The sequence below is a fragment of the Martes martes genome, assembly GCF_963455335.1.
Source record: "Martes martes genome assembly, chromosome: 3".
Classification (NCBI taxonomy): domain Eukaryota; kingdom Metazoa; phylum Chordata; class Mammalia; order Carnivora; family Mustelidae; genus Martes; species Martes martes.
In genome coordinates this window covers 182,080,814-182,104,982 of record NC_137890.1, presented here as the reverse complement: position 1 = coordinate 182,104,982, position 24,169 = coordinate 182,080,814, and the positions used below count along the sequence as shown (strand labels likewise).

At 36.3% G+C, this 24,169-nt stretch overlaps 1 protein-coding gene across 1 annotated transcript in view; it reads left to right on the top strand.

The window, feature by feature from the left end:
- BMPR2 (bone morphogenetic protein receptor type 2) overlaps positions 1–24,169 on the top strand; it is a 205,899-nt gene that overhangs the window by 116,572 nt on the left and 65,158 nt on the right. The gene's annotated exons all lie outside the window — the stretch shown is intronic.

Below are 24,169 nucleotides of genomic sequence, written 5' to 3'. Positions count from 1 at the left end.
GGGAAGAATGATTTAGAATAGTCTGAAATCACATCATTTCATCCGCTGTTAGTTTGTCTTGATACCATAGGGATGACAGGAGCTACATTTTAAATAGTAATTTAATATGCATTTGTAACATTTAAAAAAAAATCCTTGAACCTTGGTTCTTCCTAAGGAAAGACTGTTAATATCTTTCATTAAAAGTTCAATGCTCATTTATAGTGCTAACTTATACATTAATCAGGGTGTCAAAAATGAAATGTTCATTACTCATTCTTCTGAGAACAGTGTTCACTGAAACAGTATCTCCAAACCTCTCATGATGTTTTTGTAATGACTGTTAAAGCTTTGCATTTGCATAATGTTTTATAATTTCAAAGTGCTGTCACATCTATAAACTCTTTGAAGATGTGTCCATAATATTTGAATAGCTTAATAAAAACAAACCCATTTGTCCTAATGAGTAACTATGCTAACTCAGATTGGTCGTTGAAGTGGTTGTCTTTCTCTAGCACATTTAGTTTGCAGCTTATCTTTTTTTAAACTTTTTATCTATTATTGTATTGACAGTCAATCTCAGGTGTTAATATTTTGGGCCCACAACAACAAAATAATTATTTCAAACTTACAAAAACTTCCATATACCTTTTATCCACAGATTCACCAGTTACTAACATTTTGCTATGTTTGCTTTATTATTCTCCTCCATATATATACATACGCCGATCGCTATTTTTTTCTGAACCTTTTGCAAATAAGTTGCAGGCATCATGCCTAAATTTTCACATATTTTGTAATTGTCTTTGGCTCTTCTTCTGCTAGATTCTTTTCTTTTTTTTTTTTTTTAGATTTTATTTTTCATTTATTTGGTAGAGAGCCCATGAGAAAGCATGAGAGTGGGAGGGACAGAGGGATAAACAGGCTTCCTGCTGAATGGGGAGCCTGATGTGAGGCTCCATCCCAGGACCCTGGGATCATCACCTGAGCTGAAGACAGACAGTTAACCAACTGAGCCACCCAGGTGCCCCTACTAGATTCTTCAAAAAAAAATTTATTAAAATATAGTTGACACACAATGTTATGTTTTAGGTGCACAATACAGTGATTCAGTTATCTCTTTATATTATGCTGTGTTCACAAGTGTAGCTATATCTGTCACCATACAACAATATCATTGACTATATTCCCTATGCTGTACCTCTTATTCCCATGACTTAACCATTACATAACTGGAAAGCTGTGTCTGTCATTCTCCTTAACTCATTTTGGCCCATCTCCTTACCCCCTTTCCTCTGGCAACCATCAGTTCGTTCTCTGTATTTATAGGTCTGATTCTTTTGTTTATTCAGTTGTTTTGTTTTTTATTTTCCACATAAGAGTGAAATCATAAATATGATAGTTAGATACCTGAAGTAGGTAGCAGTGCCTTAACCATATGTGTATTGTCAAGCCTAAGGGCCTTTTACATCCTTGTCAAGGGTAGTGCTAACCTCTCCTTTCATACAACACTCTTCTACAAGATTCTAAAGTCTTTGGAGATAGGAACTTTTTTAATGCTCCTTTGTCTCTGCAGTGACTAGTACAGTGTCAGGTATATAATGATGGGAGTGCAATAAATGTTTGTTGAATGAATAATTTAATAAAAGGATATATGCTAATGTATAAACTCTGACATATTTTCAGATGCTTGAAGGGAGTAGATTTGTTGTCATTTATAATCTGGCAAAAGTTGAAATCATTGGATTCACTCACTAATGGACAGGTATTTATTGAAAGCTGATTGCTACATTCAATTAAAAGGACAAATAGTTTATGGGATAACAAGTACAGACAAAAGTAGAACAATTATTAACTCCCTTATTTTAAATTAATTATGGTAAAGTAAAAAAGGTGTAATTGTGCCCATTCTCCTTTTCATTCCTAAGAAAGAAGCATCAAATTTTAATTATAATTTTTTTAAGATTTTATTTATTTATTTGAAAGAGCGAGATCACAAGTAGGCAGAGAGACAGGCAGACAGAGAGGGGGAAGCAGGCTCCCTGCTGAGCAGAGAGCCCAATGTGGGGCTCGATTCCAGGACCCTGAGACCATGACTTGAGCCGAAGGCAGAGGCTTAACCCACTGAGCCACCCAGGCACCCCTAATTTTAATTTTTTTTTTTTTTTAAGATTTTATTTATTTATTTGACAGACAGATCACAAGTAGGCAGAGGCAGGCAGAGAGAGAAGGGAGGAAGCAGGCTCCCTGCTGAGCAGAGAACCCGATGTGGGGCTCGATCCCAGGACGCTGGGATCATGACCTGAGCCGAAGGCAGCGGCTTTAACCCACTGAGCCACCCAGGCGCCCCTTAATTTTTTTTTTTTAAAAAGGTTTTATTTATTTGACAGAGAGACACAGCGAGAGAGGGAACATAAGGGGAGTGGGAGAGGGAGAAGCAGCTTTCCCGCTGAGCAGGGAGCCCGATGTGGGGCTCGATCCCAGGGCCCTGGGATCATGACCTGAGCCGAAGGCAGAGACTTAATGACTGAGCCATGTAGATGCCTTGCAGATTTTAATTTTTAAAATAATGCAGGAATTTAGAAAATTTTCTCTAGGTAGATACTGTTACATGATCTCATTTTCAGAGACCCTTACTCAAAAAGTAAAATTGTAGCATATTTTAATACTGGTAATGAAAATGATACACAAGTAGATTATGGCTTTTTTAAAGGTTATGTTCTAGGGAAACAGCAGAAGGTACTTAATGTTCTCTTTAGCCTATTCATTTCTCTCTTGATTGTTTTCAGCTTAACAGTTTACTTCCTGACATCAAACTATTCATTGCTGTTACTGGGATTATATCTTTCTCATGAATTGTGCAGTTACACAATATCCAGAACCACTTTTACCTGCCTTCCTACCTCTATACCTCATACATTGAGTAGAGTTAGACCAGTGGCAATGAAGAAATATATGGAGGACTGAGAATAACAAAAATAGGTCTCTTTCCTCAGAAAAAGCTTGTTTGTTTGTTTTTAATCAACCTCAGTTGAAGCTGAAGACCATGAGGTAGGTAGTGATAGAAACTAAAGCATATGATAGCAGTGGATCTTTAAGAATAATGTGAAAGGAGTTGCCAGGGAAGATATAACCAATCCTTGACCATAAGTGAGTATCTGTAATTTTTTTGATCCACAAAGTCTTACATTATAATCATTTAAAAATTATCTTGATGTGGAGTTAGGGGAGTGAAGAAAGGTTATTCCACTTACCTTTAGTTCTTAAATTCTTTTTTGCAGATTACAGATTTTGCTTAGTCTTGTAAAACTACCTTACATAGTTTTTTGGAGGCAATGAGATGTGGCACAAATTAATGAAATCTGTGCAGACTAATGGCTGTTTTGCTAAAAAAAATCAGAATGAGAAGTCCACTGATTCTTTTGTTGAAACATAAATGAAATGTCTGTTTTAAAATATATATCAGCAGTTTCTTATTAATTTAGAAAAAAGTATGTGAGCATTATTAAACCCTAAAAATTAAAGTTCTGTTTGGACTATAGATGACCAATGTTTCTAGTCAGTGAGGCCCCAGCTGTTTGTCCTCAGAAAAACAAAAACAAAAACCTTTCCTTCAATCCCAGCATTGGAGGTAAAGTTTAAATGCTGTGCTCCTCCATTAGGAAGGATTATTACCATTTTTTTAAAAAGGGAAAGGAAAAAGAACTTCTGATATTTAGAAAATCCTTGTCAATTATTTTGCTGTAACCCGTGATCTGAGGTTCAGGTCTGAGGTTGCCATCAGAGGCCTGGAGCATGTGTTCAGCCAGAAACTCATTATGAGATAATTCCCCAAGAAAAAAAATTGGCTACAGATGAGATTATAGGGTATGTGGTTGATAACTCATATTCTAGATCTTTGTGTCTGAATTACTTTTTCCAAAGACTTTTTCCTCTAGTTGTGAGTCTATGTTTCAGGGGTTTTTTTGGTCTTTTTTTCAGGGAGTAGCTTCCATATTTGACTACTTCATTATATGGGAACCTTAAAAAATATAAGCCAGTGGTAATGTACCTGTTCAGTACTTAATTATAGGCAGAACTGGCTCTAGACACATTTAGGAATTAAGGAAGATTAGGTACTTTTCTTCCCTTGATATCTTATTTTCTGAGTCCCTTTATTTTTTCCTTAGGAAACCCTTCCTTTGTTGTACCCAGTATGATAATTAACTTTTATAGGCACTGTCCTTCCTTTCCCCATCAACATATGATGTTCTTAGTTTTGTTTCCCTTCACATACTAGTGGTTTCTTTCTTTTTTTTTTTTAAAGATTTATTTATTTGTTTATCTATTTGACAGAGATCACGTGTAGGCAGAGAGGCAGGCAGAGAGGGAGGGAGAGGCAGGCTCCCTGCCTAGCCAGAGAGCCCAATGCGGGGCTCGATCCCTGGACCCTGGGATCATGACCTGAGCCGAAGGCAGAGGCTTTAACCCACTGAGCCACCCAGGCGCCCCTTGATCACATTTCCTAAAATTTAAGAACTCCTTATAATTCTTTAACCATATCTATGTACCACTGAGTATCATAAAATGTTTTCTATATTCACATGACATACTGCTTTGTTATTTAATATTTTTCTTCAAATTATCTCATTAAAATTATATACACCTAACCAAAGAGGTTAAAGATCTGTACTCGAGGAACTACAGAACACTCCTAAAAGAAATTGAAGAAGACACAAAAAGATGGAAGACCATTCCATGCTCTTGGATCGGAAGAATAAACATCGTTAAAATGTCTATACTGCCCAGAGCAATCTATACTTTTAATGCCATTCCGATCAAAATTCCACCAGTATTTTTCAAAGAGCTGGAGCAAATAATCCTAAAATTTGTATGGAATCAGAAGAGACCCCGAATTGCTAAGGAAATGTTGAAAAACAAAAATAAAACTGGTGGCATCACGTTACCTGATTTCAAGCTTTACTACAAAGCTGTGATCACAAAGACAGCATGGTACTGGCATAAAAACAGACACATGGACCAGTGGAACAGAGTAGAGAGCCCAGATATGGACCCTCAACTCTATGGTCAAATAATCTTCGACAAAACAGGAAAAAATATCCAGTGGAAAAAAGTCTCTTCAATAAATGGTGCTGGGAAAACTGGACAGCTATATGTAGAAGAATGAAACTTGACCATTCTCTTACACCGTACACAAAGATAAACTCAAAATGGATAAAAGACCTCAACGTGAGACAGGAATCCAACAGAATCCTCGAGGAGAACATAGGCAGTAACCTCTTTGATATCAGCCACAGCAACTTCTTTCAAGATATGTCTCCAAAGGCAAAGGAAACAAAGGCAAAGATGAACTTTTGGGACTTCACCAAGATCAAAAGCTTCTGCACAGCAAAAGAAACAGTCAACAAAACAAAGAGGCAACCCACGGAATGGGAGAAGATATTTGCAAATGACAGTACAGACAAAAGGTTGATATCCAGTATCTATAAAGAACTCCTCAAACTCAACACACACAAAACAGATAATCATATTAAAAAATGGGCAGAAGATATGAACAGACACTTCTCCAATGAAGACATACAAATGGCTACCAGACACATGAAAAAATGTTCATCATCACTAGCCATCAGGGAGATTCAAATCAAAACCACATTGAGATACCACCTTACACCAGTTAGAATGGCCAAAATTAGCAAGACAGGAAACAACGTGTGTTGGAGAGGATGTGGAGAAAGGGGAACCCTCTTACACTGTTGGTGAGAATGCAAACTGGTGCAGCCACTTTGGAGAACAGTGTGGAGATTCCTCAGGAAATTAAAAATAGAGCTTCCCTATGACCCTGCAATTGCACTGCTGGGTATTTACCCCAAAGATACAGATGTAGTGAAAAGAAGGGCCATCTCTACCCCAATGTTTATAGCAGCAATGGCCACGGTCGCCAAACTGTGGAAAGAACCAAGATGCCCTTCAACGGATGAATGGATAAGGAAGATGTGGTCCATATACACTATGGAGTATTATGCCTCCATCAGAAAGGACGAATACCCAACTTTTGTAGCAACATGGACAGGACTGGAAGAGATTATGCTGAGTGAAATAAGTCAAACAGAGAGAGTCAAGTATCATATGGTTTCACTTATTTGTGGAGCATAACAAATAATATAGAGGACAAGGGTAGATGGAGTGGAGAAGGGAGTTGAGGGAAATTGGAAGGGGAGGTGAACCATGAGAGACTATGGACTCTGAAAAACAACCTGAGGGTTTTGGAAGGGGTGGGGGGTGGGAGGGTGGGGGAACCAGGTGGTGGGTATTGGGGAGGGCACAGATTGCATGGAGCACTGGGTGTGGTGAAAAAACAATGAATATTGTTATGCTGAAAATAAATAAAAAATTTAATTAAAAAAATTATATGTACTTTAAAGGGAAACTTTCCATCACTACTGTAAATGGAAAGCCAATGTCATAAGTAGAGGTAACATTAAAAATTATTTATTTAAAAATAAATAAAATGAAAACTAAACCATATATATATTAGCTAACTAGATATTGTTGCCTGCCAAATTGTCTGAAGTTTAAAGCTTACTTTCTCTGTGTTAAAAGAGAATAGCAAATAGAGATAATAGAGATTCACTGTCACCAAGCTGAGGTTTTCTTCTTTTGTAGCTAGACAAAAGAAAGAAAACTAACACACTAACACAGGTCTATGTGCCACCTAAAACCAGAAGTCTAACACCTTAGGAAAGTGAGCTATATTATTCTGAGTCTCTTCAAACCATAAGAGACTTTGCAGTACCCATTCTGTTTAAAAAGTAAATCAGTCTTTAAGTAAATCAATTTATATTTGTAATATTTTACTTTCTTATACCCTTAAATCATGCTTATGTGTTTGTAAATTCCCAGTTTGAAAGAAGTGTATAATTATTGCAAGGTTTATTTTTTTTTCAGATCTATATGTTTTATTCTATAAAAGTCATATCTCATTTTTATTTTTTTATTTTTTATTTACATATAATGTGTTATTAGCCCCAGGGGTACAGGTCTGTGAACTGTCAGGTTTACACACTTCACAGCACTCACCATAGCATATACCCTCCCCAAAGTGCAAGGTTTACTTTAAACAGTTTCTTGTTAAGATTTCTAGAATTAGTATAATTAACCTCCCTAACAATAAAGTAAACAAAGTAATTAAGACAGTAGAAAGACAGACAAAAATTTGTCATTTTCTAAAAAATTAAATAGACCTAAGTCATTGTATTTGGTGTTGGTGGTTCTTGGGTGAAAATCAGTATAAAAATGTAGAATGCTTTTGTTTTCTTTAATTTATATCACTCATTAAGTTGATTGTTGGATCAGATTGTTGAGAAAGATTGAATAAAGCTAAGTTTAAGAAATCATATTCTTAAAAAAAAAAAAGAAATCACATTCTAATTTATGCTGCACTGTTAAGATTAGAAATTCTAACTTCAGTGTCTGGCAGCAAATGTCTTTATCTCACACCAAGCTAGAAAATAGAAAAGAAAGCCTACATTCAAAGAAACTGACATATGGCTTAGGGCCACAGATAAGTTTTTAGCTGTTGTGAATTTATGATGGTTTTTCAGTTTTTACTGCTTCTATGACAGCATTAAAGTGATTGAATAGGTACAAAAAGGGAAATATGGGAGGCCAGAAGTTTTTGCTTAGTACTTGATGAAGCATTTTAGCAAGAGACAAAGTATGTTGTTCTTTTTTACACTTATTAAAAAATATTAGGGGTGCCTGGGTGGCTCAGTGGGTTAAGCATCTGCCTTCGGCTGAGGTCATGATCCTCAGGGTCCTGGGATCGAGCCCCTCAGTGTCCTGCGATCGAGCTTCCCCCCCTCTCTCTGCCTGCCTCTCTGCCTACTTGTGATCTCTGTCTGTCAAATAAATAAATAAAATCTTTAAAAATAAATATTAGTAGAGAGGGGTGTTGCAAGAGAAGTAAAGTATGTATCCTTTAGAAAATAGTCTTTAATGCAATAGTAACAAGATTTCATTTGCACGCATTATGTGGTGTTAGTCAAACAGTTTTCGTTCTAAAATTTTGCTACCTCTGCCCTATTGAATATCAATCCCAATCTGTACCTGCATATTTTGTCCCTATTCTCTCAAAAAAAAGTAATCCTTCTTCATGTTGGTATTTTTAAAATTTGTATTACTTGATGGTCCTGATGAACAAAGCAAAACCTGTTTACTAACCTGGTTTTACTGACAAAGTCAGTGGAAGCTTTTGGTCTGTAAAATATAAAACCCAAGCGTTTATGGTGGAATTGACTGGTATTTAAAAATAAATGTCTTCAAAATAGTAGACAATTTTGGATGTAGAAGCAGGAAATAATTTTCATGTCTTTAACATCTATAATTTTTCTTATCTTTATGTCCAGTTCCATGTGTATTCCTTTGAATCTGTCTTAGCTATTTCTCATTTCCTGTAGTATCTCTGATTACTGAGAATTTTCTGCATATGTTCATATAGAAATAGTAATTATCTATCTAATATATATTTAGTGGTTTTATATGCCAGATTGCCATAAAAAATAGAGTCACTGGGGCACCTCGGTGGCTCAGTTGGTTGAATGTTTGCCTTTGGCTCAGGTCATGATCTCAGGGTCCTAGGATCGAGCCCAAAATTGGGCTTCCTGCTTGGTCGGGAGTCTGTGTCTTCCTCTCCCTTTGCTCCTACCCCCTGCTCGTCCTCTCTCTCTCAAATAAATAAATACAATCTTAAAAAAAAGTAGAGTCACAGATAAAAAAGGACATTCAAAACCAAGATGAAACTAGCCATTATTTGAATAGCAACTGTCTTTACAACATCATGTTTTTTTTTTAATTGGGATATAATTGACATGTAACATTATATTGCTTTCAGGTGTTCGATATAATGAGTTGCTTTTTGTTTGTATTGCAAAATGATCACCACAGTCTAGTTAAAATCTGTCATTGTGCATAATCACAAAATTTTTTGTTCTTGTAGTGAGAACTTGAAGCTTTACTCTCAAAAACTTTCAAATATTCAGTATAGTATTGTTAACTATAGTCGCTATGCTGTACATTTTATCCCCATGACTTTATTTTATAACTGGAAGTTTGTACATTTTGACCCCCTTTATCCCTTTGACCCACCCCTTTCCTCTGACTAGCAGTAACCTATTCTCTGTATCTATGAGCTTGGGGCTTTTTGTTGTTGTTATGTTTCACATTCCACATGTAAGTGAAATTATATGGTACTTGTCTCTCTGTTTGACTTATTTCACTTAGCATAATGCCTTTGGGTACATCCATATTGTGGTAAATGGCAAGATTGCTTCCCTTTTTTATGGCTGATTAATATTCATACACACACACACACACACACACACACATCCATTGATGGACCCCTAGGTGTTTCCAGATCCTCACTATTGTAAATAATGCTTCAGTGAACATTGGGATGCATATATTTTGTTTAATTAGTGTTTTGTTTTCTTTAGATAAATATCCAAAGTTGAGTTGCTTGATCATATAGTAGTTCTATTTTTAATTTTTTGAGGAACCTCCATACTCTTTTCCATAGTTGGCTTTACCAGTTTACATTTCTACCAGCAGTGCACAAGGGTTCCCATTTTCCACATCCTCGCCAATACTTGTTATTTCTTGTCTTTTTGATAAAAAATTTTAATAGTAATTGAAGAGATACAATTTTGGTTGGAAATGCACTAACAACTTAAGTACTGTTATAAGCTCTTTTCAAATTGTTTCTTTTTAAAAAGTACCTTATATTCTAGCTATAATATGAAATTAGCCTTATCATCCTCTTAAAAATAGGACCATCTAAGGGAGGAAAGTGTAATGTTTCAAAAAATATTCACTTGATTCTTTGGGAGGTCTATAGCATAAAGATTAAGAGCTTTGGCTCTCCTGGGACAACTGGGTGGCTCTGTTATTGGGTGTCTGCCTGTTCTACTTAGTAAACATATCCTTGAACAGGTTACTTAGCCTCTTTATATATTAAGTACTTCATGTACAAAGTAATACTACTTATTTTATATGATTGTTGTATAGATTAAACAAGATAGTGCATGTAGAGTGCCTAGCATATACCAAACATTTAATAGATAGTAGTTATGATTAGGAGAAAACTGTCCTTAGGTCTTTTTAAATACCAAGTGTTACAAACATCATTCCTCATTTGATTTTCTTTTTACCATTAAGGACATTTTTCTGTTCATTTTTATTTATTATATGAGAGCCTATATTTTAAGTCTTTTCTTATTTGAAGAAAGGATTGTTATTAGTTTCTCATAATGTTTATTCAAGTTCCTGTGTCCTTCTAGTTGAGAAATAGAACAAAGATAATATTTTCTGCATCTTTTGTTAACCTCATCCCTCACTTTAAAAAAAGCTATAAGAAGTTATTTCTGAAACAGTGAATTATTCTGCTTTATTTTTCCCAAGTATATATATTTTTAAGGTTTTTAGCAATGAATAAAAATATAGTCGAACTTCATTATTCCTGGATTCCATGTTTGTGACTTTTCTTACTTGCTAAAAATTTATTTGTAACTCCAAAGTCAGTACTCAGAGTCTTGGTCATTCAAAGACATGCACTTGGTACAAAAAATTTGAGTTGCCTGACATGCCTGTTCCCAGCTAAGGTTGATCATGAACATGCTCTTACCTTGTTGCTTTGGCATCCGTACTGTAAACAAGTGTCCGTTTCAGTCTATTTAATGCCACATTTTTTTGCACTTTTGTTGGTGAGTTTTCAGTCTAAAATGGCCTCCAAGTATAGGGCGGAAGTGCTTTCTAGTGTTTCTAAGCACAAGAAGGCTATGATATGAATTACAGAGAAAATACATGTGTTAGATAAGCTTCTTTCAGGCATGAAAGTTATAGTGCCCTCAGCTGTGAGTTCAGTGTTAATGAATCAGCAATATACAGTATATTAAATAAAACATCTTTAAACAGAAACACACATAAGAGAAGGTTATATATTAATGAGATTGGTGAATATGGTTTGACCTAGAGGATGACAGGAACCTAACCCTCTATTTCCCATAGGAGCATTAGTTCAGTATTTGCTAATTCATTGTTTACAATGACTTTGTATAACGTTAACTACTGTAGCTAATGAGATTCAAATGTATATACAGGTTTTCACGCTTTCTGAAAGTAGAGCATTCCTATGAAACTTTTGTAATCTGAAATGGTGTAAAGCAAAGAACCATTAATTTATATGGGAAAAATTTTGAGCACTCTGAGACCCAGAAAGTAACATCTCTTAAGTTTTTTTAGTATCTCAGGACACATCTTGCTAATAGATGCAGAGAATAAATCAAGATAAAGAACAGATGCTCACAAACAAAGTCACAGCTAGGCAGCTTGATGTTGAGGTGCTGAGTATTTCCAGAGGAAGGAACTTTTGGTGGTGCCACTCTCACTGCTCAGGTTGTGTGTTATCTCTGTAATGGAAAATGCTGAATGCTATTTTCACTTTTTGCCATTTTTTACAAAACAAAAATCCTTTCAGATTTAATTTGGCTAGTAAAATAGGTACTAATGTCTTTCATAAAAACAAAGTGATGTAACTCAAACTTTCAAAAAGTGAACGATACCCGTATATTGTGGTAGGCAGCATTGGACATGCCTCCCAGTGATCCCTGCCTCCTGGTATTCCCACTTCTGTATAATCCTGTCTCCCTGAATGTAGGTAAGACTCTAATGAAAAGAATATGGTGAATGTGATAGAATATCACTTTCATAATTAGGTTTTAAAAGACTAACTTACGTCTTACTGGTATACCCTCTATGGCTCTTCTTGTGTGCTTGCTCTCATGAAGAGGGCTGCTTGTCAAGGAACTGAGGTCTGCTTTCTGCCAACAGCCAGAAGGGAACTAAAGCCCACAGTCCAGCAACCTGTAGGGAAATGAGTCCTACTAACAGTCAAAGGATGAGCTGAGATGCTTCCCCACTTAAAAGTTGAAATAACTTTGTCATTGACCTAAACCTTGATTGCAGCCTCGTGAAAAATCCTAAAGCAGAGCACGCAGTTAAGCAGGGCCCCGATCCTGAGACACACAGAAACTGAGATAATAAATCTGTATTAAGTCAATAAGTTTTAGGGTACTTTGTTATGTAACAGTAGAGAATACATACATAGTTAAATATTTATAGTTACATATTAAAACCTCTATAATATTTGAGATGGAGCATCCAGTAAAAAGTAGCACTGTATTTTGCCTTTTGGCAGCTTTTATTCTTTCCCTTCAATATTCAATTATTACTCTCTTTTCACTTCTAAGTTTTTGACAGTAGTGATCACAATTCCTTTTTAAAAAATTCCTGCTTTGGGGCACCTGGGTGGCTCAGTGGGTTAAAGCCTCTGCCTTCGGCTCAGGTCATGATCCCAGGGTCCTGGGATCGAGCCCCACATCAGTCTCTCTGCTCAGCGGGGAGCCTGTTTCCCCTTCTCTCTCTGCCTGCCTCTCTGCCTACTTGTGGTCTCTGTCAAATAAATAAATAAAATCTTAAAAAAAAATTCCTGCTTTTTCATATGAAAATTTCTGTATATAAAGAAAAAAATCTTAGTCAATTAGAATTGATCTCCTATATTTCCACATAGATTCAGTAATTATTAACATTTTTCAGTTTTGCATTCTCCATTACCTCCTCCTTTCTGGATGGATGGATGGATAGATGGATACATACCTGTTTTTGTTGTTGTTGCTATTGTTGAACCATTTGAAAGTAAGCTACAAGTATCACATGCATCTCTTAGAAATGTAAGACAAATGCCCATCTCAAATCCAAGAAAGTTAATAATAATTCATAACATAAGCCAGTATCTAGTCCGAGCTTAGCCTTTCCCATAATAACTCTTAAGACTTCTTTCCCAAACAGAATTCAGTCAAGGTTGATACATTGCATTTGACTGTTTTGCCTGTTTAATTTCTATTAATCTAATATAGTCTCTCCCTCCCCTACCTTTTAAAATTATCCATGAAATTGACTTCTAAAGATTCTAAGCCAGTTGTCCCTATATTCTGGATTTGTCCAATTATTTTATTGTATTTTTAATCCCTTGAAATTTCTGAATTAGACGTTAAGTCTAGAAGGTTGATTTCATTTGGGTTAAATTATTAGCAAGAATACCTCATGGATGATATTGCAAACTTCATATTGTATCATATCGAGTCACAGTATCAGTTCAGATGACAACACTTTGTTGAAAAGGTACATTTTTGGGGTGCCTGGGTGGCTCAGTGGGTTAAAGCCTCTGCCTTCGGCTCAGGTCATGATCTCAGGGTCCTGGAATCAAGCCCCGAATTGGGCTCTCTGCTCAGCAGGAAGCCTGTTTCCCCCCTCTCTCTGCCTGCTTTGCCTGCTTATATTCTTTCATTCTCTGTCAAATAAATAAATATTGGGGGAAAAAAAAAGAAAAGAAAAGGTACATTTTCCCCTTTGCATTTAGTAAGTCATCGGTGGGTAGATACTTTGGCACCCAACAAATAATATTGCTTTTAAACCACCTTTTTACTTAATGGCTTCAGCATGCATTATCCTTTCCCAAACCTATTATATTACAGGTTCAAAATGGTGATTTTCTAGTTCTATCATTTTACTCTAATAGCTGGCATTCTTATGTTTAAAAAAAAAAAGAAAAAGAAAAAGAGGGATGCCTGGGGGGCTCAGTCAGTTAAGCTTCTGCCTTAGACTGAGGTCATGATCCTAGGGTCCTGGGATCAAGTCCTGCATTGGGCTCCTTTCTCAGTGGAGAGCCTACTTCTCCCTCTCCCTCTTCTGCTCCTCCTGCTGTGTTCTCTCTCTCTCACACACACACAAATAAATAAATAAAATCTTTAAAAAGAAGAAGAAAAGAGAAAGAAAGGCTTTTTTTGAGTATTGCTATGGATTTGTGGATTTTTAGAATAAAGATTTATTTATTTTAGAAGGAGGAGGGAGAGAGCACATGTAAGGGAGAAGGAGAGAGAGAGAATCTCAAGCAGACTCCCTGCTGCGCACAGAATCTGATGTGGTGCTCAATCCCACAGCCCTGAGCTGAAATCAAGAATTGGATGCTTAACCAGCTTAGCCACCCAGGTGCCCCATGGACTTGTGGATTTTTATTTTAATGCTGAAATCCTCTTGAATTTGCCAGAATAGTACTCTTAAGCTTGTTCTTTGTGACATTTAAAAAAAAAAAAACAGCTTTATTGACATAGAGTTCACATATTATAATGTTCACCATTTTAATATCTATATATGTGTAAAATTCCGTGGTTTTTTTTGGTATATTAACAGTATTGTGCAACCATCACCACTATTTATCTAGAGAGCATTTTCATTACCCGAAAAGAAAAACCCTCAAGTAATTAGCAGTCATTCTCCATTACCCTCTACTCCCCGCCCCAGGCTTTGGCAGCCCCTAATGTACTTACTGTCTATATGGATTTGCCTATTTTGGACATTTACATAAATGGAATTATAAAATATGTGGTCTTTTATGTCTGACTGTTTTCACTTAGCATCATATTTTCAAGGTTCATTTGTGTTGTAGCATGTATCAGTAACTCATTTCTTTTTATGGGTAAATAATATTATCTTATATGGCTTTACCAGTTTTTATTTATTCATTCATTAGTTGATGGACAGTTGGTTTTTTTCCAGTGTTGGCTGTTATAAACAATGCTATGAACAGTGATGTGTATGTTTTCGTGGGGACATATGTTTTCAGTTCTCTTGGGCATATACCTAGTAGTGGAAGAGTTGCCTCTTAGGTAACTCTGTGTTTAACTCTTGGTGAACTGCCAAGCTGTTACCCAAAGTGGCTGAGCCACTTTACATTTCCATCAGCAATGTTGTCCATATCTGCAAAAATGGCAGCTGGGATTTTGGTAGGCACTGCAGTGAATCTGTAGACCAGTTTGGGGAATATTACCATCTTAACAATGTTAAGTTTTCTAATCTATGAACATGAGATGGCGTCCCTATTATTTAGGCCTTCTTTAATTTATTTCAACAATGTTTTATAGTTATAGTGTACAAATATACACTTCTTTCGATAAATTTATCCTAATTATTTATCTTTATTGTAGTTTTTCTCTTGCTAAAATAGCTACACATTGTGTATATTACCATTTATAAGATACAAGTTTTGAAAATGTTTAGTTCAATAAAATACACATAAACATAAAATTTACCATCTTAACCATTTTTAACTGGACAATTCAGTAGTGTGAAGTAAATTCATATTTTGCATAACCAAATTCCAGAACTCTTTTCATCTTGCCAAACTGAAACAATTTGTATATTGACTTACCTGAATTCTTTTTTTCTATAGTTTTTTAATGGAGTTTTTAGGGTTTTCTATATTTAATATGCTTTCTGCAAATAAGACAGTTTTATTTCTTCCTTTCCATTTGGATGCCTTTCTTTTTCTTGCCTAATTGCCCTGTCTAGGACTTTCAGTATGATGTTGAATAAAAGTAGCAAGAGCGGGCATATTTCTTTTCTTTCTGATATTAGAGGAAAAGCTTTCAGCTTTTCACCATTGGATATGATGTTAGCTATAGGCTCATCAGATATGATCTTTATTATGTTGAGATACATTCATTTCCTCTATATCCACTTTGTTGAGAGCTTTTATCATAAATGGATGTTGAATCTTGTCAGCTGCTTTTTCTATACTTATTGAGAAGATCAAATGATTTTTATCTAAACTTCATTTTGTTAATGTGGTATATCACATTGATGACATGTGGAACTTGAACCATCTTTGCATTCGTGGAATGAAATGCCTCCATGTTTTTTAATTATACAGCTCCAACCTAAGTATAACTGGTTTTCTTCTGAAACTTTTTTCTTTGGGAATATTCTGTGAAAGACTATTAGTTTCCTAGAGCTGCTGTAACAAATTACCACAAACCAGGTAGCTTAAAACAAAGGAAATTTATTCTCACACAATCCTGGATGGAAGTTTGAAGCCAAGGTGTTGGTGGAGTAGGTTCCTTCTGTAAGCCATAAGGAAGAATCTGTCCTATTCTTCTCTCCTAGCTTCTGGTAGCTTCCAGTGATTGGTTAGTCCCTGGCTTATAGTTGCATATTCTGATCTTTGCCTCTGTCCTCCGATTGCCTTCACCTTGGTCTCAAATTTCCCTCTGCCTTTCTCTTATAAGGACATCAATCTTTGGGTTTAGGACCATCCTATTTAGGAAGATCTTCACCTCAAGAAAACTTTGTTCTTTGTATGTTCATGGTTTTTTCTATCAGAATTGCGTAGTTTATATACTTACACTCAATAAATGTTATTCAGTTCAAGTTAGTAAACATTAATCCTCTCCTACTATATGTTAAGACATTTTTTAAAGACATTGTATTGTCGTAGAAGAGCTTAGAAATGCATATAATCAAGAAAATGAAAAGTTTCCTTTGTTTATTAAGAAATATAAACACCCATTATTTAAAATCCAGGCATGCTTTTTGTATTTTAGTTAGTTTTTTGATATATTCGTTTGAACAATTAATTCCTTAGGTGCAAGGTGATCAAATACCTTCAAATACATTTTCTAATTCCCTGATTATGTCTTGTTTAAAGAGGAAATAGGAAGGTATAGCTGGTTGAATAAAACATTAAATTTCATTATATTCTAAAAATACTCTAGTTGCAGGTAACACACTGTGAAATGAAAAGCCACAGAAGACATTCCCTTCTTTCCTTCTTCCCTTCCTTCCTTCCTTCCTTTCTTTTTTTGACAGTGACTCAACGAGAAATGTATTTCTCTCTCACTTAACAGTCCAGTAAGGGGTATGTCCAGGATGAGGAAGTAGCTCTGTCCATTAATTTATTCTGGGACCCAGATTCCTTTCATCTTAGAGTATGCTACCTATACTAGGGTATGGTCATTGTTGGCATCTCTGAGGCTGGTTCTCTTGGCCACATCTGTGTTCTAGACCTCTTGTTGTGGTCACCTTAGCAGTTTTCAGGAAAATTGGTCAGCTATTTTGTAGGATGTCTCTCAACTGGGTTTGTCTGATGTCTTTCTCATGATTGGACAGAAGTTACTGCCTTTTGAGAGGAAGACCACGATGGACAAGATCTGGTTAAAAAAAAAAAACAAAACAAAATTCAACCAAGTAAGTTTAAAGATCTAATTCACTTTATGAAGTGATACACAAATTGGGCAGCATCCCACATAGCAAGTAGGCGCTCTGATAATATATTTTTTTAAATTAGAAGACATTTTTTAAATGATTTTACTTATTTATTTGACACAGAGAAAGAGATCACAAGTAGGCAAAGAGGCAGACGGAGAGAGAGGGAGAAGTAGGCTCCCTTCCAAGCTGAGAGCCCAATGTGGGGCTTGATCCCAGGACCCTGAGACCATGACCTGAGCTGAAGGCAGAGGCTTAACCCTCTGAGCCACCCAGGAGCCCCTAGAAGACATTTCTTAATAGAGCTTGACTTTAAAATAAATTGGGCTCTTGGTGGGGTGGGTTGTTGTTGTTTTGTTTTTTTTTAGGTTGTTTTTTTTAATCACATGGTGACTGCTGTATTTTTAAAATGTGAACACATTTCCCTCTGTGTTAAAGATGGCCGTTTTAAAAAGTTCAATAAAATAGCACATTTTGAATAACTTAAATGATATTTTTGGGGGCATATTACAACATGTGTTGTATGTTTTTCTTATCTTTTTATGCATCTGGCTATTGTTAAAAGCTAAACTCCCTCTAAAACTTTAGGAAGCTCCAAGCCTCCTTTATTTACAGATTTGGACTTGGAGTGCTATGGTCCTACTCCAAAAATATTTATTGTTTCTACTCAAGGCGTAAGTTATTTCTCTTCTGAAGGTAGACCCAAATTCCTTAAGAGGTTTTTAAGACACCAGAAGTAAAAAGTGCCCTGTGTTAATGAGAAGTTCTGTAATATTACCATCTTCTCCCAGATTTCTTTTTCTATGTAAGGGCTTTAGTGCCTCGGTTGAGGGCATGGGCAAGAATATTTTTAGTAGAACTGCCATTTGGCATTTGGGTAATACCCTAGTTGTGCAAGACTGTTCCAAATCTTGAAGGATTTAAAATCCCTAGTTAAGACTTACTAAATACCAGCAGTCCTCACATCTTAGTCATTGTGGCAGTCTTTAAAAATGGCCCTTATATATTTTAAAAGGCCTCTTCCAGTAGAAGGAAGAGCATGTGTCTTGAGAAAGAAAGGATATTATAGTACATATATAGAATATAAATATATAAATGAAGGGGTATCTGGGTGGCTCAGTAGGTTAAGAGTCTGCCTTTGGCTCAGGTCGCTATCCCTGGGTCCTGGGATCAAGCCCCAGGTTGAACACCCTACTCAGAGGGAAGTCTACTTCTTTCTCTGACCCTCCTCTCTGTTTGTGCTCTCACTCATGCACTTTCTTTCTCTCAAATGAATAAATTTAAAAATCTTTTAAAAATATGTAAATGGGGGCGCCTAGGTGGCTCAGTGGGTTAAAGCCTCTGCCTTCGGCTCGGGTCATGATCTCAGGGTCCTGGGATTGAGCCTGCATTGGGCTCTCTGCTCAGCAGGGAGCTTGTTTCCCTTTTTCCCTCTCTGCCTGCCTCTCTGCCTGCTTGTGATCTCTGTCTGTCAAATGAATAAATAAAATCTTTAAAAATAAAAAAATAAAAATATGTAAATGTATATAATGTAAATATACACAAGTACTTATAAATATATATCAAAACAGTACAAATATTCCCTTAATTCTCCGTTCTAAAAGAAGGCTTAATGTCACACACAAATAGTAGAAAACAGGTAGACCCATAATTTGTGTCTCTTTATGAAATTATCTGGTTATTTACCAATACGAGTTCTGAAATATCTGGATTATTTTGAAATACCGGATAATAAAACATACATGAAAAGCCCACATTTTCCATCTTATTTCATTTTCTAATCATTTTGGGAATTAATTATATGGTCTATTCTACTTAGAATCAAGAACTTTTAAAAATGTTGTTATGGACTGCCATGTTTTTTTATATTTTGAAAAAGCATGTATACAAATCATACTTATTGTAATTGATTTCCCCAATTTTACTACTGAGAAATGTACCTACCTAATTTGAGATTTCAAGCAGCATGAGATCAAACTATTTTTAATTATGTACTGTAAGTAAAATTTCACTCAAAGTGGTCCTGACAGGGGCGCCTGGGTGGCTCAGTGGGTTAAAGCCTCTGCCTTCGGCTCAGGTCATGATCCTAGGGTCCTGGGATCGGGCCCCGCATCGGGCTCTCTGCTCAGTGGGGAGCCTGCTTCCTCCTCTCTCTCTGCCTGCCTCTCTGCCTACTTGTGATCTCCGTCTGTCAAATAAATAAATAAATAAAATCTTTAAAAAAAAAAAAAAAAGTGGTCCTGACATACGTAAGCCTATAAAGTTTTATTAAGCATAAATATGATTTTCAAGAGTTTTTTTCCCCCAACATTGAAAATAACATATAATATTTAATAATAGTCATCTAAGAACTTACAGTTGTAGAATACCCTGGGTTAGGAGCTTTTAATTTTTCTATCAATGATGAATAATGATTAGACTTCCATGAAACTTGAGTTATAGTTCAAAAATAAATGAAATATAAAGTAAATGTAAAGAATGATCTCTTAGGCACCCCCTCTATCGTAACTCCATACAAAGGCCATACATTGCTATAAAGTCAAGTATCCTATTTCTGAAGAGTTTACTGGCCTGGATTTAACTCTCATCAAATTATACTTCCTTTTCTGTATTGGTCAGGATTCAATTTCCTGGAAAAGAATACAACCTAGATAGTTTATATGTTTTTACAGAAATGTTGGTAAGGGGCGCCTGGGTGGTTCAGTTGTTTGAGCGACTGCCTTTGGCTCAGGTCATGATCCTGGTGTCCTGGGATCACGTCCCACATCAGGCTCCCTGCTCAGCAGGGAGTCTGCTTCTCCCTCTGACATTCCCCCTCTCATTCTGTCTCTCTCTTTCATTATCTCTCTCTCAAATAAACAAATAAAAGCTTAAAAAAAAAAAAATGTTAGTAAGGCTTGTACAATACAAATGTTAGAATAAATCAGATGCACTTGGGGGGCTTTTAAAAGAGATTCTGGCCTCACCCTCATATTCTCTCATTTGGTGGGCCTGTGGTAGAGCTAAATAATTTGCATGTCTGACAAGTTCCCAAGTGATGGCTATTTGTTTCAGAAACTATACTCTGAGGACCAATAGGCTAAGAATCAGAATATAGCTTGAGCTTTCAGAACCATACCACAGAACCAGACTAAGGGAGGACTAAGGGAGTCAGTATCTCTTCTCAGAAAGCATAGTGGTATGATTCTCTAGAATCATATTGCCATTTTCATTATCCTGAAACCATCACATTCTGGAAACCACTATTGCTGCTCTCTCCAGAATATTATAACACTGACCATACCTTGCACCAGCAGAATACTTCATGCACTTCTATTCTATTCCCATGAAGTAGGTGACTAGACATATGTCTCTACTGATACAACATATGGTAGACTGAAATATGGTTCCCCAAAGATAGCAGATCCTCATCCATGGAACTCGTAAACCTCATTTGGCAAAAAGATCTTTGCTGATGTGTTTGATTAAATTAAGGATCTTATGATGGGGAGATTATCCTGGGTTATCTGGGTGGTCCCTAAATGTCATCGTGTGCCCTTAGAGAGGCAGAAGGGAATTTGACACAGAATAGAAGAAGGCAGTGTGACTATGGCAGCAGTGATTGGAGTGGTGCAACCACAATATAAGAAGTATCAGCAGCCGCCAGAAGCTGGAAGAGGGTAGAACCTCTGAAGGAGTGCAACCCTGCTGACATCATTCAGCCCAATGAAACTGATTTCAGACTTCTGGCTTCCAGAACCATAAGAGAATAAATTTTATCATTTTAAGTCTCCAAGGTTGTGCTAAATTTGTTACAGCGGCCGTAGGAAACTGATACATAACCACAGAAAAATTGTTTCCACCAGCCATGTTTGCCTTTAGAAACAGAAGGACAGGTCCACTTTCACTTCCAGATCTTTTGTAAGTGCATTCAGTTGGCTGAAGCTACATTAAATCTGAAATTGTAGCTGCAGAAGAGTCTAGGAAATATAGACTTTTCAGTTTCTGGCCTCTGCATTTCAGGAAGGCACACTAGAATGAAGGTAAAATGAATGTTAAGGGGGCAGTCTTATCTGCCACATTTTTATGATTATTACATTATTACAATATCACAGTAAATATCACAATATATATCACATTTTTTCTTAGCTACACAGTGTAACTTCCTGGGAGAATGAGGTTCACAGAGAGGCGCAGTGAGTAGACCAGGGAAAGAAATGAAAGGTAGGAGGTGTTTCTACTCCAGCAGAATCTTTTGTCTCTCTCTCAATATGTGTTTCCGAAGAAACAGTCACAGTCCAGCTGTGCCACTGCCCTTCGGTTTCCTGATCTTTCTTTGCCACCTGCTCCCTAGTGCCTTCGTTCAGACGTATTTTAGTGCTTCTAGTCCCAGGACTGTATTGATTAAGCACTTACACAGACATCCATCCTCAGGATATTGTCACAGACTTCCCTTTTTCCTTTCCCTTTCTCGCACCTCTTCAGTTGCTCACCCCTATGCCTGTGTTTCAGAATGGGCATCTATTCCTAGGGCCAGATGCTAGAGATCTTCAGGAAATTCTTGGCAGCTTCAAAATCTTTTAGCAACATTTCTCAAGAGCTTTGGTTTATGTAACTTCTTCGAGGCAATAAATCAACTTTTAGACTGTTCTTCGTGGCATACCATATCATATATCATATCCTGAGTTAACTCACCTGCACAAGTATTTATTTGAAAATCTAAGCACCCAGGACATTCAAATAATTGTGTTTTAAAGTGATTTTTAAGAAATGATTATCCATTAAAAAAATCATGCCATGGTAATAAATAAACAATTAGCTAAGACACAGTGCATGGTAAGGATGTGGTTTGCAGGGTGTTAAAATTATTTGGTAATTTCATAGAATTACAGTCTGTATGATTACAGACTGGGTGGAACAGATATTACAGATAATCACAGAGATCTCCCAGGCCTTTGGTTGATAATGTACTTGTGATTGTTCTTGTTCATTTATGTTTTGTAAGTAACAAACTGTTTTAAAGTATTGAACTCCATATTATACTTTCTGTTCCTAAATCCATTTTTTAAAAAGATTTTATTTATTTATTTGACGGAGATCACAAGTACGCAGAGAGGCAGGCAGGGGAGGTGGGGGGAAGCAGGCTCCCTGCTGAGCAGAGAGCCTGATGCAGGGCTCTATCCCAGGACACCTAGATCATGACCTGAGCCGAAGGCAGAGGCTTAACCCACTGAGCCACCCAGGCGCCCCACCAAATCCATTTTTTAAAAAGATTTTATTTATTTATTTGTCAGAGAGAAAGAGAGCACAAGCAGGCAGAGTGGCAGGCAGAGGCAAAGAGAAAAGCAGGCTCCCCGCTGAGCAAGGAGCCGGATGTGGGACTCAATTCCAGGACCCTGGGATCATGACCTGAGCTGAAGGCAGCTGCTTAACCAAAGGAGCCACCCAGGTGTCCCGTAAATCCATTTAACAGAATGAAAAACCCAGGGTTTGCATCCAGAGGATATTGGAACTCTGTTGCATTCTTAATTTTCTTTTTTTAACATTATACTCCTTAGGAGTTAGGATATCTAAATTCCAAACCCAGTAGTTCATTTCTGAGAATTTATCCTACAGAGGTATACATATATTTTTGAACTGATTATAAACAAAGGCATTCACTGTAGCATTGTTTGTTATAGCAAGATAGTAGAAGTCTAAATGTGAACCGATAGAGGACAGGTTAAAAGATTTTGGCACAACAGTATAATGGAATGGTTTGAAGCTTTAAACAAAAGAGTTAAAAGCTTTCTCTGGACTAATTTATAGAAAGGTCTCCACCGTATATTATTAAGGATTGCATACTGTCAGGGTTGGGGGAAGAGTGGATATACCATATATTCAAATTTGCTTCTACATACATGAAGAAATTCTGAAAGAATACAGAAGAAAGTACAAAGTGTACTTACTTGTATATATATGAGTGTATGTGTATGGCAGAGTGTGGATTGATAGGGCCTAGGAATATGAAGGAGGCGTTTCGGTGCTTGAGAAATGCATGTCAATGTTAAAGAACTTAAAAAACAAAATATATTTAATCTTCAGAAATAGCGCAAATGCAGACCAGATCGAGATTTAACTTTCAGGGTAAGTATTATTCTAGACCAGAGAGTGGCACTTATACTAGAAAGATTCAGTTGTACATAGTAAAGCTGCTAAGAGTTTGAAAGACACTTTCTTGTTCTTGAAAGAAAAGTATGATCCCATTTTCTTTAAACTTTTGTGATCTTGGACCATCTTTGTTTATTACCTGATACCCAGCATTTTCTCAAATTTCAAAATGGTGCATAAGAGCACAAGTTAATTTTCCTTTTTTTTTTTTTTTCTATTTTTGTTCAATGGTTTGTGTCTTTGCAAATTTGATCAGTAATGGGGAGTGTTGGTAGGAGGAGAAAACTAGGGGCTTTGGAATTAATGTGTGAATGTAAGAAGTGGAGGCAAAAGAAAGAGGAGAGAAGCATTTTCCAGATATTCTTTGCCACCTTTATAGTTTTACTCCCAATTTCATTTATATCCTCAAGTCTACTATGCCATTTATTAAAGTAGTAAGGAGAAGTGGCTTTTCAGAATGCAGTTGCCTTAATAAGTGTATCATTGGAACTTTTTTGACTGTCAACTTCACTTTCCATTTATTCCCTCAATCACTTACTAAGAAGTATAAAGTCAACTAGTTTTTAAAACTATTTAAATTTTCTCATACTCATACCAATTAATTTACCTTTCAATCCTAATATATCCACAAGTCCTCAGACTGTTACATTATATTCCTATATTTTCTGCTTATTCCTCTGTATTTCCAAGATGTTTGATAGTTTGTTAAAGTAATTAATGAATTGATTGATTGATAAGAAGACTGACATAGCTAGCCCAGGCTTGGTGAAAGTGGCTTCCCCAACAAGACCTACTGGTTTTGTCTTAAGAAAAAAGCACATTTGAGTGGTTATATGTTAAGATGAGAAACTCATGTTGACTTATTTTGAAGTATTTTAAAATGAAGAGAAGAAATGTCATTCTTTAATTT